This window comes from Spinacia oleracea, chromosome 6 (genome assembly GCF_020520425.1).
Source record: "Spinacia oleracea cultivar Varoflay chromosome 6, BTI_SOV_V1, whole genome shotgun sequence".
NCBI classification, from domain to species: domain Eukaryota; kingdom Viridiplantae; phylum Streptophyta; class Magnoliopsida; order Caryophyllales; family Amaranthaceae; genus Spinacia; species Spinacia oleracea.
The window spans coordinates 26,351,366-26,366,888 of NC_079492.1; the positions used below are offsets into that span (position 1 = coordinate 26,351,366).

General features: G+C 37.0%; 1 long non-coding RNA gene across 2 annotated transcripts; it reads left to right on the forward strand.

Moving 5' to 3' along the window:
• Window positions 1-308: 308 nt before the first annotated feature.
• LOC110778337 (uncharacterized) lies at window positions 309-7,047 on the forward strand. Of its 2 annotated transcripts, XR_008923731.1 has the most exons (7): window positions 309-327; window positions 882-947; window positions 1,031-1,079; window positions 1,160-1,242; window positions 2,102-2,210; window positions 2,360-2,459; window positions 6,783-7,047. It is a non-coding gene; the product is annotated as an uncharacterized lncRNA (long non-coding RNA). The 2 variants fall into 2 exon arrangements; XR_008923730.1 differs by lacking the exon at window positions 309-327 and having other exon boundaries at window positions 809-947.
• Window positions 7,048-15,523: the final 8,476 nt, after the last annotated feature.

Sequence of the window (15,523 nt, forward strand, 5' to 3'; positions counted from 1 at the left end):
TCCAAAATATCTCAAAATTTTAGAACTCATTTCCTCGCGCTCAACTCCAACTCTCCAAACATCTCCCAATTTTTTGCCGTCGCCGTCGAACTCCAACCCTTGTTCGGCCCTGCGTCGCCGTCGAAATCCGCCCTTGCTCGGCCCTGCGTCGCTGTCCACTCCGGTGGGTGTCTGTTCTCGCCTCATCTCCCCCGTCGTTGTCCTCTCCGATGGGTGACTTTTCAATTGCTGAAAACTCGGTCAGCTTGGTCGGCCGGGGGTTCAGCGTCCCCCCGTCGCGTCCTGGTTCCGGTGCTTGCTCGGCCGTTACTCTCCTCGCCACAACCAGTAAGTAATTATCTTCCTAGCTGTATTTTCGTTTTCAGATTAGGGTTTTGTTCAATTTATATTTTTTTTTTGATTTTTTTTGGCTGTTGTTCAATTCGTTTTTAGCAATTCACATGATAAGGTTTACACTTTCCAGCATAAAAAAATTATCATGTGAATTGCTAAAAACGAATTGAACTTTGTGGTGAGCTAAAACTGATTAATTGTGCATAATAATTTCTAGTAGCAGTAATTGAACTATTTTGGTCGCTGATCTCAAAAGAGGTTAAGGCTAATCATGTGAACTAAAACAAATGTTGAACTATTTTGATAAGGTTTACAAAGCCAGCAGTGGCCTCAAGATTGTTGTTGAACTTTGTGGTGGGCTAAAACTGATTAATTGTGCATAATAATTTCTAGTAGCAGTAATTGAACTATTTTGGTCGCTGATTTCAAAAGAGGTTAAGGCTAATCACCCAAAGATTATTAGGTGAATTTCCTAGTTATATGATTCAAACTGCATCCTTTCTAGGTCATTAATTCTCAAGCATCGATCCCTTGTTTCTTAATTTCAGCTTGCTGGGGTTGTTGCGGTTGAAGTCACAGGAGGGCCAACCATCGACTTTGTTCCAGGAAGAATGGTTTGTGCTTCCTATACATTCATGATTGTTATATTCTTGTTCGTTATTGTAACAATAGTACCTGATCATCGATGTTATACCAGGATTGCGCAGATTCTCCTGATGAAGGACGCCTTCCTGATGCAAATCAAGGTACGTACGTATTCTACCCTCTCATCAGTAATATGACAGTTTAGTAGTACATGTTACTAACAGCATAAAATGGGTTGCAGGTGCCGGACATTTGAGAGAAATCTTTTACAGAATGGGGCTTTCTGACAAGGATATTGTCGCGCTTTCAGGAGGCCACACTCTGGTAAACTACATACCTTAGCTTGGACAAGATTACAACAATGCTAGGACTAACCTAAACTAGTCATACATGACTTGTGTGCTACCTTCGCCGAGTATAGTCGTCGTATACTCTAGAGCTGCTGAAATTTTGCCCCACTCACAGTGGAACAATTACATGAGATGAACTTTGAGGGATTTTAAAAGATATATACTTCATATATAATGTGAGATTTAGATTTCAAGTAGACCTTAAATCGCCCTGTGATTAGATTTTTACGCAATTTTTGCCCCTCCTGTTTAATTTTTTGCTTTTATAGTTTGATTATCCCATATTTACATGATTTTATTGTCAACTACAGTGTTAGATTTTTGAGAACAAGATGTATTGATAGTTGTCGTAATTTATAAAATACTAGTTATTCTTTGACATCTCTTTATGTCAGCATTTCCATGCAATTATAAGAAATGTATTCCTTTTCACTTTGGGAAAATTTGGTAATATTAATCCAACCTTTGGCCGATTTTCTTTTATTAATCCCACCTACGACATATTTTTTAATAATCCCACCTTTACTACCCGACGACTTTTATTGGGCTTAAGTGGCCGGTAATCGGTGAAAAAGTCAACGAGATGGTGATGAATTGATGATGATGACTGAATATATCGAGAGAGAGTACTGCCATGTAGAGAAATAATGCCGCTTACAACAGTTTTATGACCTGTTGGGCCCAATAAAAGTTGTTGGGTAATAAAGGTGGGATTATTAAAAAATATGTCGTAGGTGGGCTTAATAAAAGAAAATCGGTCAAAGGTTGGATTAATATTACCAAATTTTCCTTCACTTTGTTGCTTGATATTTTAAGTCTGTGAATTGGTACAGGTATATTTATCACCATTTGATGGGACATGAAGTCGAGATGCAGGTGGTTTGAAATACTTTGCCTCGTCGATTTGGCGCTCCAGGTCTTCCAGAGTTGAATGCATCTCAGGTATTATATTCTTGTGTTTAACATTGTTCTTGTAGGGTACTAACTTATGCGGTATACTACTCTTAATAATAACCTTCTCTATTACATCCAGTGTGTATATTATGTGGTTTGTTAATTGTTTCTGATTTACTTTGGATTTTGATTTCTAGCTACAATAATCGGGCAATTATGGAGGCTGCTCAAGTACTGCTTTATTTCGGAGTTGAACAAATCATCTATGTTTCTGAAATGACGCACTGCTAAATAAAGGTTTTTATTCTTAACTATACCACTTCAAAGCACTATTTCTTTTCAGAGTTTCTGATTCAAGCACATTCTAGCTCTTATTCTCAAACACCTAATACAGCTTAAGATTCAGAAATGTTTCACGGTAATACATCTGAGCTTAATAGAAGTATCAACATAAATTAAGAGATTATGTTCTGAAATAGATAGTTGCTCTTATGTTCTGATCCTGCGTCCGTACTGCTCATAAGCGCTATTTATAGAAGAACAAAAAAGTGAAAAACAATATGAAGCTATTAAAGTGAAGTACATAACTGAAACATATGAGCTAATTAATCTTATACTTCAGGCCACCTAAGAACCTAAGGACTTTCGTTCCCAATTTTGAACTAAATAACCTAAGGACTCATTTCAAACTTATTACATGATTAATATGCTTAGTTTTAAGTTTTCAATACTCATTCCAATCGATTTATGCACATTTAAGGATCATTGGATCGTTATAGGTCATATTTAGGCTAAAATGACATTTTCGCTCCCAACTTTGAACTAACGAACTTAAGAACTCATTTCAAACTTACTACATGATTCATATGATTAGTTTTAACTTTCCAAGACTCAATCCAATCTATTTATGCACATTTGAGACTTGTTTGGCCATTATAGGTCATATTTAGGATAAAATGACATTTTCGCTCACAACTTTGAACTAACGAACCTAAGGACTCACTTCCAACTTATTACATGATTAATATGATTATTGTAAGTTTTCAAGACTCAATCCAATCGCTTTATGCACATTTGAGACTTGTTTGGTCGTTATAGGTCATATTTAGGCTAAAATGAGGCATTTTCGCTCCCAACTTTGAACTAACGAACCTAAGAACTCATTTCAAACTTACTACATGATTCATATGATTAGTTTTAACTTTCCAAGACTCAATCCAATCTATTTATGCACATTTGAGACTTGTTTGACCATTATAGGTCATATTTAGGCTAATATGACATATTCGCTCCCAACTTTGAACTAACGAACCTAAAAACTCATTTCAAACTTACTACATGATTCATATGATTATTTTTAACTTTTCAAGACTCAATCCAATCTATTTTTGCACATTCGAGAGTTGTTTGGCCGTTATTGGTCATATTTAAGCTAAAATGACATTTTCGCTCACAACTTTGTACTAACGAACTTAAGAACTCATTTCAAACTTATTACATGATTCATAAGATTAGTTTTAAGTTTCCAAGACTCAATCCAATCTATTTATGCACATTTGAGACTTGTTTGGTCGTTATAGGTCATATTTATGCTAAAATAAAGCAGTTTTGCTCCCAATTTTGAACTAAATAACCTAAGGACTCATTTCAAACGTATTACATGATCAATATGCTTAATTTTAAGTTTTTAATACTCGTTCCAATCGATTTATGCACATTTAAGGATCATTGGATCGTTATAGGTCATATTTAGGCTAAAATGACATTTTCGCCAGAAGATGCTAATAAATATGACTTTTGAATGTGCTGTTACAAACTTAGCAAAAAATTATGAGTAACAGATGTCATTATGATTCGGCTATTTGATGGTTTGATATCTATAAGCTGAATCCTAATGAAATGCATAGCCTTTATGCCCTAAGGTACCTAGGTGATTTCAGTAGTTCACACTCTCACAGCCTTCATTAGGTCCAAGCTTTATTACTGCTACTCTTGATAAGTCACTCAGTCCAAACTTAAGATGATTAGTGATCTCTCAAATTTGCAGTCATATAAACTCCTTTACCTTATCAAAGAGTACTCCATCAATGTGGAGGGTGATACTTTGAGCTTAACCTTTTCTGCCTCGTCCAATTACCTCTCCTATTCTTGAGTCTTGATTGTTTAGGAATGTAGGAAGTTAATCAGGGTTTGTCTTTTAAGATACCTCTCCCAAACCTATCTTGTAGAGGTGTATTATAGATGAGTGAGTCATAAATCTTTCTTGTTTCTCATTCTGGGTCTGTTATTGGAAGACATTTTTGCGAGCTACTGAAATGTTTGCTGGCTCGGTCATTTTTAACAGCTATCTTAATTAACCTTTAAAAGTTGCTTCAAAGCACTGCCCAACGACCTTCAGTAGAGTTGTGGCACGATCAAAACTTAGTTTAGGTTTCTTTTGGAAAACCTATCTTAGTTTTAAAAGGAACAAGGCACACCAAGATGCACAGGGATGCACTGATCTGTACTGATTTGTGCTGCTGCATTGATCAGTTCTGCTGCTGCCGCTGCACTGATCGGTGCTGCTGATGCCGCACTGATCCGCTGCCTACATGCTGATCTGCTGCTGCTGCACTAGTGCTGATCTACTACACGTATTGATCTCCTACAAGGGAATTGAAATGTGATAAAATGATAGTCAATACAATAAAATAAAATAAAATGGAATGCAAGTTGTTTATTTAAGATGTAACGAATTTGAAATTGATTGAAGAAAAGTCTTATCAACATAATATTAAATATTGCATAAATTTATCAATGTGATTAGTATATGAACTGATGGAATGGAAATGAGCTAGCAATATTTGTTTGTGATGTCTTAATTGACATGTGTATTTGGAATTAATGATTGGCACGTACTGTACAACTTTGTACCTTATTGCACAATGTTTTGCAACATAATTGTTGATATATTAATGTTAGTTATATTAGTGTAACTTGTATTTGGTAAGATTTAGTACATTTTGATATGTTGTAATTTAATTATATAGGGCTGCTCCTCCCAAATTTAAAATCTAACATCGGAAATTCAGAAAATATATATATATATATATATATATATAAACTAATGGAATACTACGTAAATTGTTGGGCACTAACTTAATTGACTTAAATGACATTTCCGCTCCAAACTTTGAACTAAAAAACCTAAGGACTCATTTGATTCTTATTACATGACTAATATGCATAGTTTTAACTTTCTAAAACTCATTCGAATCTATTTATTCACATTTAAGGGTCATTGGGTCGTTATAGGTCATATTTAGGCTAAAATGACATTTCTGCTCCCAACTTTGAACTAAAGAACCTAAGGACTCATTTAATTCTTATTACATGACTAATATACATAGTTTTAACTTTTTAAAACTCATTCGAATCTATTTATGCACATTTAAGGGTCATTGGGTCGTTACAGGTCTTATTTAGAGCTAAAATGACATTTCCGCTCCCAACTTTGAACTAAAGAACATAAGGAATCATTTGATTATTATTACATGATTAATATGCATAGTTTTAACTTTCTAAAACTTATTCGAATCTATTTATGCACATTTCAAGATCATTGGGTCGTTATAGGTCATATTTAGGCTAAAATGACATTTCCGCTCCCAACTTTGAACTAAAGAACCTAAGGAATCGTTTGATTCTTATTACATGACTAATATGCATAGTTTTAACTTTCTAAAACTAATTCGAATGTATTTATGCACATTTAAGGGTCATTGGGTCGTTATAGGTCATATTTAGAGCTAAAATGACATTTCCGCTCCCAACTTTGAACTAAAGAACATAAGGACTCATTTGATTCTTATTACATGATTAATATGCATAGTTTTAACTCTCTAAAACTCATTGCAATCTATTTATGCACATTTAAGACTCACTGGATCGTTATAGGTCATATTTAGAGCTAAAATGATATTTCCGCTCCCAACTTTGAACTAAAGAACCTAAGGATACATTTGATTCTTATTACATGACTAAAATGCATAGATTTAACTTTCTAAAACTCATTCGAATCTATTATGCACATTTAAGGCTCATTGGGTCGTTATAGGTCATATTTAGGCTAAAATGACATTTATGCTCCCAACTTTGAACTAAAGAACATAAGGACTCATTTGATTCTTATGACATGACTAATATGCATAGTTTTAACTTTCTAAAACTTATTTGAATCTATTTATGCACATTTAAAGATCATTGGGTCGTTATAGACTTATAGGTCATATTTAGGCTAATGACATTTCCGCTCCCAACTTTGAACTAAAAAACCTAAGGAAACATTTGATTCTTATTACATGACTAATATGCATAGTTTTAACTTTCTAAAACTCATTCGAACCTATTTATACACATTTAAGGCTCGTTGGGTCGTTATAGGTCATATTTAGAGCTAAAATGACATTTCCGCTCCCAACTTTGGGTCGTTATAGGTAATCAATTAATTTTTCTTACTCTTAATTGATTCGTATTCTAGACTATTAGTACATTGTCATTAGTTTCTTGAATGTTAAAATGTGACATTTCATTTGCATTTAATCGATCTAATGCTCCCATCAAAATTTTTTTTTTGTAAAGGTCTATTCTCCGAAGACTGCGCCTTATGCTAGTGAGGAAAATGATGTGGTTCGTGAGCAATGGGCTAAGTTTTATACCAGCATGTATTTATTATTGATCTGAGGGCGCTTGATCGAGTTGGTTTAGATGTTATAGAACAATTTTTTATGTTGAAATGTATGCTTATGTTGAAATTGGAACGTACATATATTTATTTAAATGTATATATATGGTACGTGCACTTTGGTTTTGGGATATATATACAAAACACCAGTTATTGTTTTTATATTTGTTATACAGGTTGCGATATTCTATTATTGTTGTGACAGGTTTCTATATTTGGTGCAAGGCACTCTAGGTATCCCTAGACAAAACTAAAATAAAACTAAAATTTTCCCGCCAAAAGTGCTTTGTTGCAGCGTACATATATATATGTACGCTGCAACAAGGGTGAAAAATTTGGCAAAATTTCAGACTTGTTGCAGCGTACAAATAGATGTACCCTGCAACAAGTGGGGTCTTTTGCAGCGTACATGAATTTGTACGCTGCAAAAGACCCATATTTTTGCCACAATTTTGCGACTTGTTGCAGCTTACATGCAAATGTACGCTGCAAAAAAGTACTTTTCGCAGCGTACATTGTACGCTGCAACAAGTTAATACTTGTTGCAGGCCCCCCAGTTGCAGCATACGATGTACGCTGCAATAGGGGTCTAAAAGCCCGCTGCAATAAGGGTTTTTTCTACTAGTGTATGTACTGTTTTGCGGGTTATGAAGTGACTAGTATGGCCCAAATAGGATAGAAAATATGGTCTGCGTACCATTAATTTGAATGTAATTGGTCTAATGCACCAAATTTGTTTTTTCAATTCAAATATGGTATGCGTACCATCAAATAGTTGTAATTAGTTTAATAATAGCTGATCCTATTTGAAGAAAATGGCGCCTCCCACGGTGAAATTCAAGACGAAGTTTCCAATCCATTTTCAAGACCGACTTTGAAGTTGAAGCTTCAAGATGAAGTCGGGCCATACTAGATCACATTTATCTTATGCATGCTTTAAGTTATTTATTTCTTTTAAATATATCTTAAATATGCATGAGATTGAAGCTTGATTATGTTGCATTATTAAGGATTTTAGTTCACTTAAAATCTAACCAACATAGTAAGAGCCTTAAGTTCCAAACTTAAAAATTGAGTTAAAAGGTGCCATGCCAAAATAACACTTACTTGGATAACCTTTACATCAATCTAGTAATATTTTTACGCTCAGCGAGGTGTTACTTATTGATCCTAAAGGGGTAAGGTACACAAATAATTGTAAGTACATGTTAGTTTTGGTGAAACTCAACGATATAAGTAAGGAGTCCTTTTATGTCGTGGCAAATTCGATAGGTTTACCTAATAAGTTCTTAGACGTACCTATTAACCAAGAGTAGTTTCTAGACTATTAGCAAAAGGCTTTTGCTTACCTAAAATATTTTATAATTGAGTCAAAATACATAATGTGCTTAATTCTTCAATGGTTTTTAAGGTTTTGGAATCATTTTATTCACACCTGCCGGAACAATAAATTTGAATAAAATGCCAATGACTTGTTTAAATTGCATGATTGCTTTAATTTTCAAGTTATTACTCATGATAAATGTTTAGACTTTGCATGCTTCAATTTATGTTTTAATTATTGTTTATAATTAAATATCTTGCACTACAGTAAATCCTTTTAGAAAGGTAACAGTAAATTTCCTCGATTGGTAGTGAATCCAAGAACGATGCACGGAAATGAGAGAAAATGAGCAATTTAAAATGTACGTTTCTTTTAGCGACTTTTATGGTTGTTTTCGAGTATCAAAGTCGAATGGCGAACCGATTGGTGCTTGTGAATTCAAAAGACAATGTAGTTTTGAGATCATAAAGCATTGAGTTTAAACGCTCAGCTTTACCAATGGTTAACAACCTAAAATCTTTTTCCCATTTAATTCTCGAATGAGTCTAGTCCCTAGACATTCGAATAGATCGATGCTTAGAGAACTTTAGAAGCTCCTGGTAAGATCATCTAGTTGAACAGAATATTCAACATAAATGGTAAGAACTTTATTGGAGTGACATTGGACATGTCTAAACAAAGTATAAAAGTCAACACTAGAGAATTCAATTCTTAACGCTCTTAGAAAGGGTACAAGAAATAGGAAAACAAAGGAACAAATGAAAGGAATTTTCAATTCCGTTTCTACCTATAAGTTTATTTTTAAAGAGAAGTGACCTAGCAATCGAACTTCCTTGGTATCATATACCGCTTGACGTTCTTACTTCGGTAATAACTCAAACAATGGAAGCTAGGCTACACTAATGGCTTACAAGTGGGAAATGAAGCATGGCAATGCTACATAGTTGTAGGGTCATCTAGTTTGTTTTAAGTCCTTTCAAAGGCTGGAACTTAATGGCTATTTTGTTCCACAATCAGCATACCTAAATTTCTGCTTCAAACACAGAAAGACTCACATTCAGAAGAACAAAAACAATGTTTGTTTGTTTATTTAAATGAAATGGTCATTTACGGTTTGAGTCAATATGCTTGATTAAAAACAAACAACTCTTTAAAAACTTTACTAGGTTCAAATCAACCCCTTGATTTGAGTTCCACTAATCTTTGGCATTGTTGCTTAGACCATAACAACAAGTTAACATTCAAAAGCTCTATTTTGATGGACTTTTGAAAGTTGATTGATTTCTAGATCATTCAAGACAAGCTAGTCTTATTTGTTGAAAGTCACAAAAGATATGAACTATTGTTAGAACGCCTAGACAATAGAGTTTAAAGCTAAAGAAATATTTTATGAATTTATTATATCACCTAGATTTGAGTGAATATTGGTTTATTTACTCAATGTGATATAAGTTTGAATCCGTTTGGCTAGTTCAAAGATTCAAAGGTATAAAATCCGCATGGCAAGAAATCATAAAGATCTAGGTTAGATCATGACGATGATTACTTTAAGACCAAATATGATCATAAATGATTGTGTGTTGTAATTTCACAATCTAGCTCCATAAGATATGGCATATCTACGTTGAAATTATCGAAGTCAATTGGTACTTGATTCGATCAATGATGATTCATAAAGATTTTTCCTATAATTTCTAAACAAAATGCTCAACTACCACCAAACTAAACCAAATTCGTCAAAGCTACTGAAAAGTAATTTCAGAGTATCTTTTCGATAATATATATCTAAAGAGTTGCTAAACTCAGTGAGAGCTTAGTGTTTGTTATTCGACAAACTAAGGCCCAAGTCTAGATATATGTTTCATTGTGATTTATTCAAATGAGACACAAGGGTATTGTTTCTACCACGAATTTTTGAGAACATAATGTTTGTTTGCTCGAAATAATGTCCTTTTGGGGATTCGTTTCCAAAATGACAAGTGGGAGAAAATAGACCTCGAAAGTCTTCGAGGCGAACAACAAATATAAACGGACATTCCGGAGGATTTTCGAAGTGCTTCAGAACATCCGAACTTATTCTTTAAGGACTTTAGAAGTGGCTTTAAAGAATAGACATCTCTTAGAAGACTTTACAAGTGCTTCAAGGAGAACAGAATATTCAAAGGACTTTCAAGTGGTTGTTGATATTCTATTGTTTGATGTTCTATACCCAAGTAGGCATAGAGTTCAAGTCACTGAAACTATGAGATTCTTCTATTAGATAGTGAAGAAACATAGAGTTCGGGTCAATGAAGCTATGAGATTCTTCTATTAGATAGTGAAGAAACCTACAACTTGCAGTCAAACTATTATCATGTAGATTAATAAGTTTGTGACTTGTAAGAAAACTATGACGAAACCTAGATTCCCTAAAATAGTTGAAGGCCATATATAGACTCAAATGTTTTAGATGGTTAAAGGCCATAAAACATAACCAATGTTTTTATGACAAAATTGAAATTTTGTTGATTTGCAAGAATGGGTTAACACCTATTGGTTGCAAATTGGTTTTAAGGATAAAAACCATCAAACGTGGAATTGTGTTCACACACAAATCTAGATTAGTTGCTAAAGGTTACAAGCAAATTCACGGCATGGATTGTGTTGAAACCTCATGCATAATCGTAATGCTGAAGTCTATAATTCAAGCAATGATTGCATATTGGTACATATGGCAATTGGATGACAAAAACGAATTCCTCAATCAAATGTTGGAAGAAACGATGTACATGGTATGTCATAGGATTTGTGGATCCAAATAAATACTAAAAAGGAAAGCTAGCTTATGAAATCTAAGTACAGATTTAAGCAAGCAATTGGGAATTAGAAATGTATTTTAGTGAATCTAATAAGTATTTTAGTTTCATAAAATGTACATGACTCTTATAGATATATAAGAAGTTTAGTGGGAGTACGTAAAACTTAATTGGTCCTATGTGTATCACAGACATATCTCTCTATTGTGAAATAACATTCAAATGCTAATGACTTAGATTTGAAATTATTCATCAATGATGGACCACGGAGAAACTTAGTACATACTGGGAATTAAGATCTATTTAAGATCTTATAATATTGTTTTAGATTAAGTAATGGCATTTACTAATTCAAACACGAAAGACTCCATTGGAGATATTCGACCCATATGAATAAATCTAAGTAATGAATGTTTGAACTATGTATAAGCATTTACTAAGTTAAACATCAAAGGATCCAAGTGAGATTCTTAAACCTATATTATATGTCAACAAATTTAGCTGGATTCAGTGTCTACTGAAACTAGAATGAGCTAAAGTTACATGAATAGAATTCAATTGGGAATTATTCTGCAAAAGAATTTATCATGTATGATATAATATGAGGATCGCCAAAAACGTATCGTATGGCTATAGGCATAACGAACATATACCAATCTCTATTGATCTAAGAGAAGATCAACTAGATTGAGATCAAGAAAAACTTATGGTACTTGAAAAGGTACATAAGAATAGTTCTTGATTCAAGGAAATAAGGATATGCTAAATAGTTGATGCTACACGCATAAACACTGGCAAAGGATCAAGCAAGATCCCTTTTGGAGTTAACCATTGGCAAGGACGAGCTATAGAGCATCGTGTCTTGAAATGGCAACATGGATTGGAGACCATGAGTTGTTGCGTGCGCGGCCTTGGCCTTGGCGCGCGCGCGGAGATGCGACATGGGCTGCGACGAGTGGGCTGGCGCTGTGCGTGGGCCGTAAGGCCTGCGTGCGGTGCTAGCGTATCACTCGAAGTGTGTTACTCGAATCCTAAGGCTACCGGGATTCGTCATATGATTAAATCTAATCCTAAAAGATTTAGTTTATTTAATTAGAGTCCTAGTAGGATTATAATTAAATAATTAGTATCCTAATAGGATTCCAAGTCCTTTTCCATAACTCTATAAATAGGTGCCTAGGGTCACAATTTATAAGATACAATTTCAAGTATTCAAACAATAAAAAGCTAAGACTTTTAAGTAGAAAAATCAGCCATATTCTTGCCCTATTAGCCGAAAATATATAGTACCTTAAGGGCGATTCTAGTTGGTCAATCTTAAGGCGGATCCGGACGTGTTGTGGACTATCTACGGAGGGACGACACTTGGAGTCCTAAAGACTTGTTCTTGTTCGGTTCCGGCGCAGCTAGGGAGGGCACGCTACAAAGTGTATGCATCTGAATTATGCTAAATGATTATGTGTAAATAATATGTTTCTTGGCGTTATGGTTTTTCCGCATGATTTATGTTTATTCATATGTATCATAACCTAACACTAATAACAATCCAACAACTCCAATCTCAGCACCAAACAACAAAATCCACTATCAAAGTAACTTACTGTAACAAAACCAAACAACACCAAACATCACTTAAAGCTACTTACTTTGTGCTATGAGGTTTCCACGATGATACGGGAGCAGTAGCTAACTTCGTTGGTACTCACGGTGTGGCAGCAGCTATGCCACGATGTGGTGGCTGTGGAGTAACCTGGGTAAAGTACACAACCACCAATGGCGCACCGCAAACAAACACCACAAACAACCTTCCACACACCGCAAACAACACCGAAAACAACACCAAACACCGCAAAGAAACCACCTCAACCACAACCAATTCACCGGAAATAACAACAACGTAAACAACACACCGGAAATCACCTCAACCAACACCGGAAACAACAACAACACACCGCAAACCACCTCAACCAATTCGCAACCAACACCCCGCAACCAATTCGCAACCGACACACCGCAATGAATTCGCAGCTTCAAACTCGCCGGAATTTGTATCCCTGTTGCCGGAAATGGACAACCCCTACTACCGCCTCTAAACCTTCGCCTGAACCCCTGAAACAGACCGGAATTGCCGAGAAACAGACCTCAAACAAACCCCCTGTGATACGTCGATAAACTGCACCAAAAACTGCCAGTAAACTGCACCACTAACCGCCGTGGGACCGCCAGTAAACTGCCGCTGAACCGCCGGTAAACTGCCGTGGAACCACCGCCTAACTGTCGCCAGTGAAGCTGACGTGGAACACCATCGTGCCCTAATCTCCCTAGTAGAGAGAAAACGTGTGATTTATTATTATTATTATTATTATGGGAAAACACCAAAACGTTACAAGCTTAACAAGCTACAAAGATCAAGTGAACTACAAGAAGTTGGAGGGGAGCCGAGATACAATCTGGGCCCCCACTCCTCTAGCTATGGCGAACCCGATCCTGCTGAAAATGTGGGCAGCTGCCCGTGCCCCAATGTCCTGAGCCCTGGAGTACGTCTGGACCCGCTTCAGCAAAGAAACAACCCCTTTCTCTAATTCCCCAAAAGAAGAGAAGGAAAAAGGAAAGAAACCGTAACCCAAAGCCCTACAACGTGCCGCATACTTATCCTGTTTCCGCTGCACTGCAACCGCCACAACCCGACCCGGAACGAAGCCTGACAACCCAGATTGCGTCATAGGGGAAGACCCAGTCAAGTCAACACACACATCTAGACCGCCATCCCATGAATAAAGCAATATATCTGCAGGACGAAGAGCTCCATCACTCTCACAAGTCATCCCAACATCAACCTCCTTGCGAGCAGAAATCCCCGACCGATAGCAAATATCCAAAAGGGTATCACGAACAACATTATGTCGATGTTTGATACCCACAATCCCAGCACAAGACACGGCATGATCCCCATAAATGTCCCCATCGAAAACCCGAGAGCAAGCAGAACACGGCGTCGAATCAGAGAACAACGGAATACCCAACCGATAGCAAAGAACCGAACAATAAGTCTTACCGTTCATAGTCTGGCCTAAACCCGAGATGGGGACTGCCCGCAACCAAGCTGAGGAGTGATCCCCCTGCTGTGATTTCCATAGGGCAACAATACGTGAAGATAAGGAGTAGGCGGATTCCGCATCAGCAGTAACCTTCGTGAAATATATGTCTGCCAATTTCTTCATGAGTGTGGGGGCAGCGATCTCACTAGGGCTACTCATAAGGTCGGTCTCCACGATCCTATTGAAAAGACCAAGAGCATCATCAAAGGCCGGTCCCGGACCATCAACACCTGAAAGCCGAAGAAGCGAATCCTGCAAACCAGAAGACTGCAAACGGGATGCAAGAAAAGCATAATGCCGAACATCACCAGCTAAATAACCACCCAATCCTCCATAAGAATAAGGCAAGGTGGCAAGACGCCATTGCCAGTCACCGAACCCAGGTCCCGAAGCAGTCACGATACGCTCTAAAGAAGCCCGAAGAGCCACATCAAAAGATAATTGGGCCGCTTCGAAAAGATGAGGCGGACAAGTGCGCATAGCAAAGTAGCGTTTAGAAACTCCAGTACACGCACGAAGAAGCAACAACTCACACTGGGGATCATTAATCTTAGCTACAGCCTCTATCAACACAACAGTCTTCGACACACGCTGCGAAACCAACTCCTTACAAAAAGAGGAATCCGTACTGACTGGACCACCAAGCAACTTAACACCAAGCGCAGGACGAGCAATATCCGTAGGAAAGACACCTTCTAGACGACTGCGTGGGTCCTCCGAAGGCCAGAAAACCTCTGTCTTCTCAACATTAACATGGAGACCTAAATGAGGACCCTCCTCCAAAATCAACTCCAAGACCTTTCCAACCACCAAAGTGTCACAAACGATAGTGCCATCGTCCAAGTACCAAGCCTGAAGAGATAGATCAAAAGAGTCTCTGATTCGACACACCAATGGATGTAGAACCAGAGAAAAAAGCAAAGGGCCGAGAGGATTCCCTTGCTACACACCTTGACAAGACCACAAGGTATGCTCCCCATAATACAACCGCGCTGGAGAAGAGTAGCAGAATTCCACCCAACGCGAAAGAGCAGGACAATGTAGCCGAACCTCACGCAACAAAGCCGATCGATCAACTAAATTGAACACATTCTGAAAATCCACCAATAACATAGAGAGGCCAACATCAGCCCCTTGAGCCTCAACCAAACGATTGACAGCATGGAGAATGGCCTCACCACCTGCTGGAACCCCAACTCCAAACAGAAGCCCTCCTAAGTAGTTTCCTAAACGCGGACCAATCATAGCAGCTCCGACCTTAAAAACAAGGCGCCTCCAAATAGTGCCCACAGCAATAGGCCGAATACCACCACCAGGCTTAACAAGTGGCGTAAGAGGAGCACTAGCAATATATCCTCCAAGCTCACGAGGACACTTTCCAGCAAGAAAGAGATTAACTACCTGAGTAATAGCATCCACCA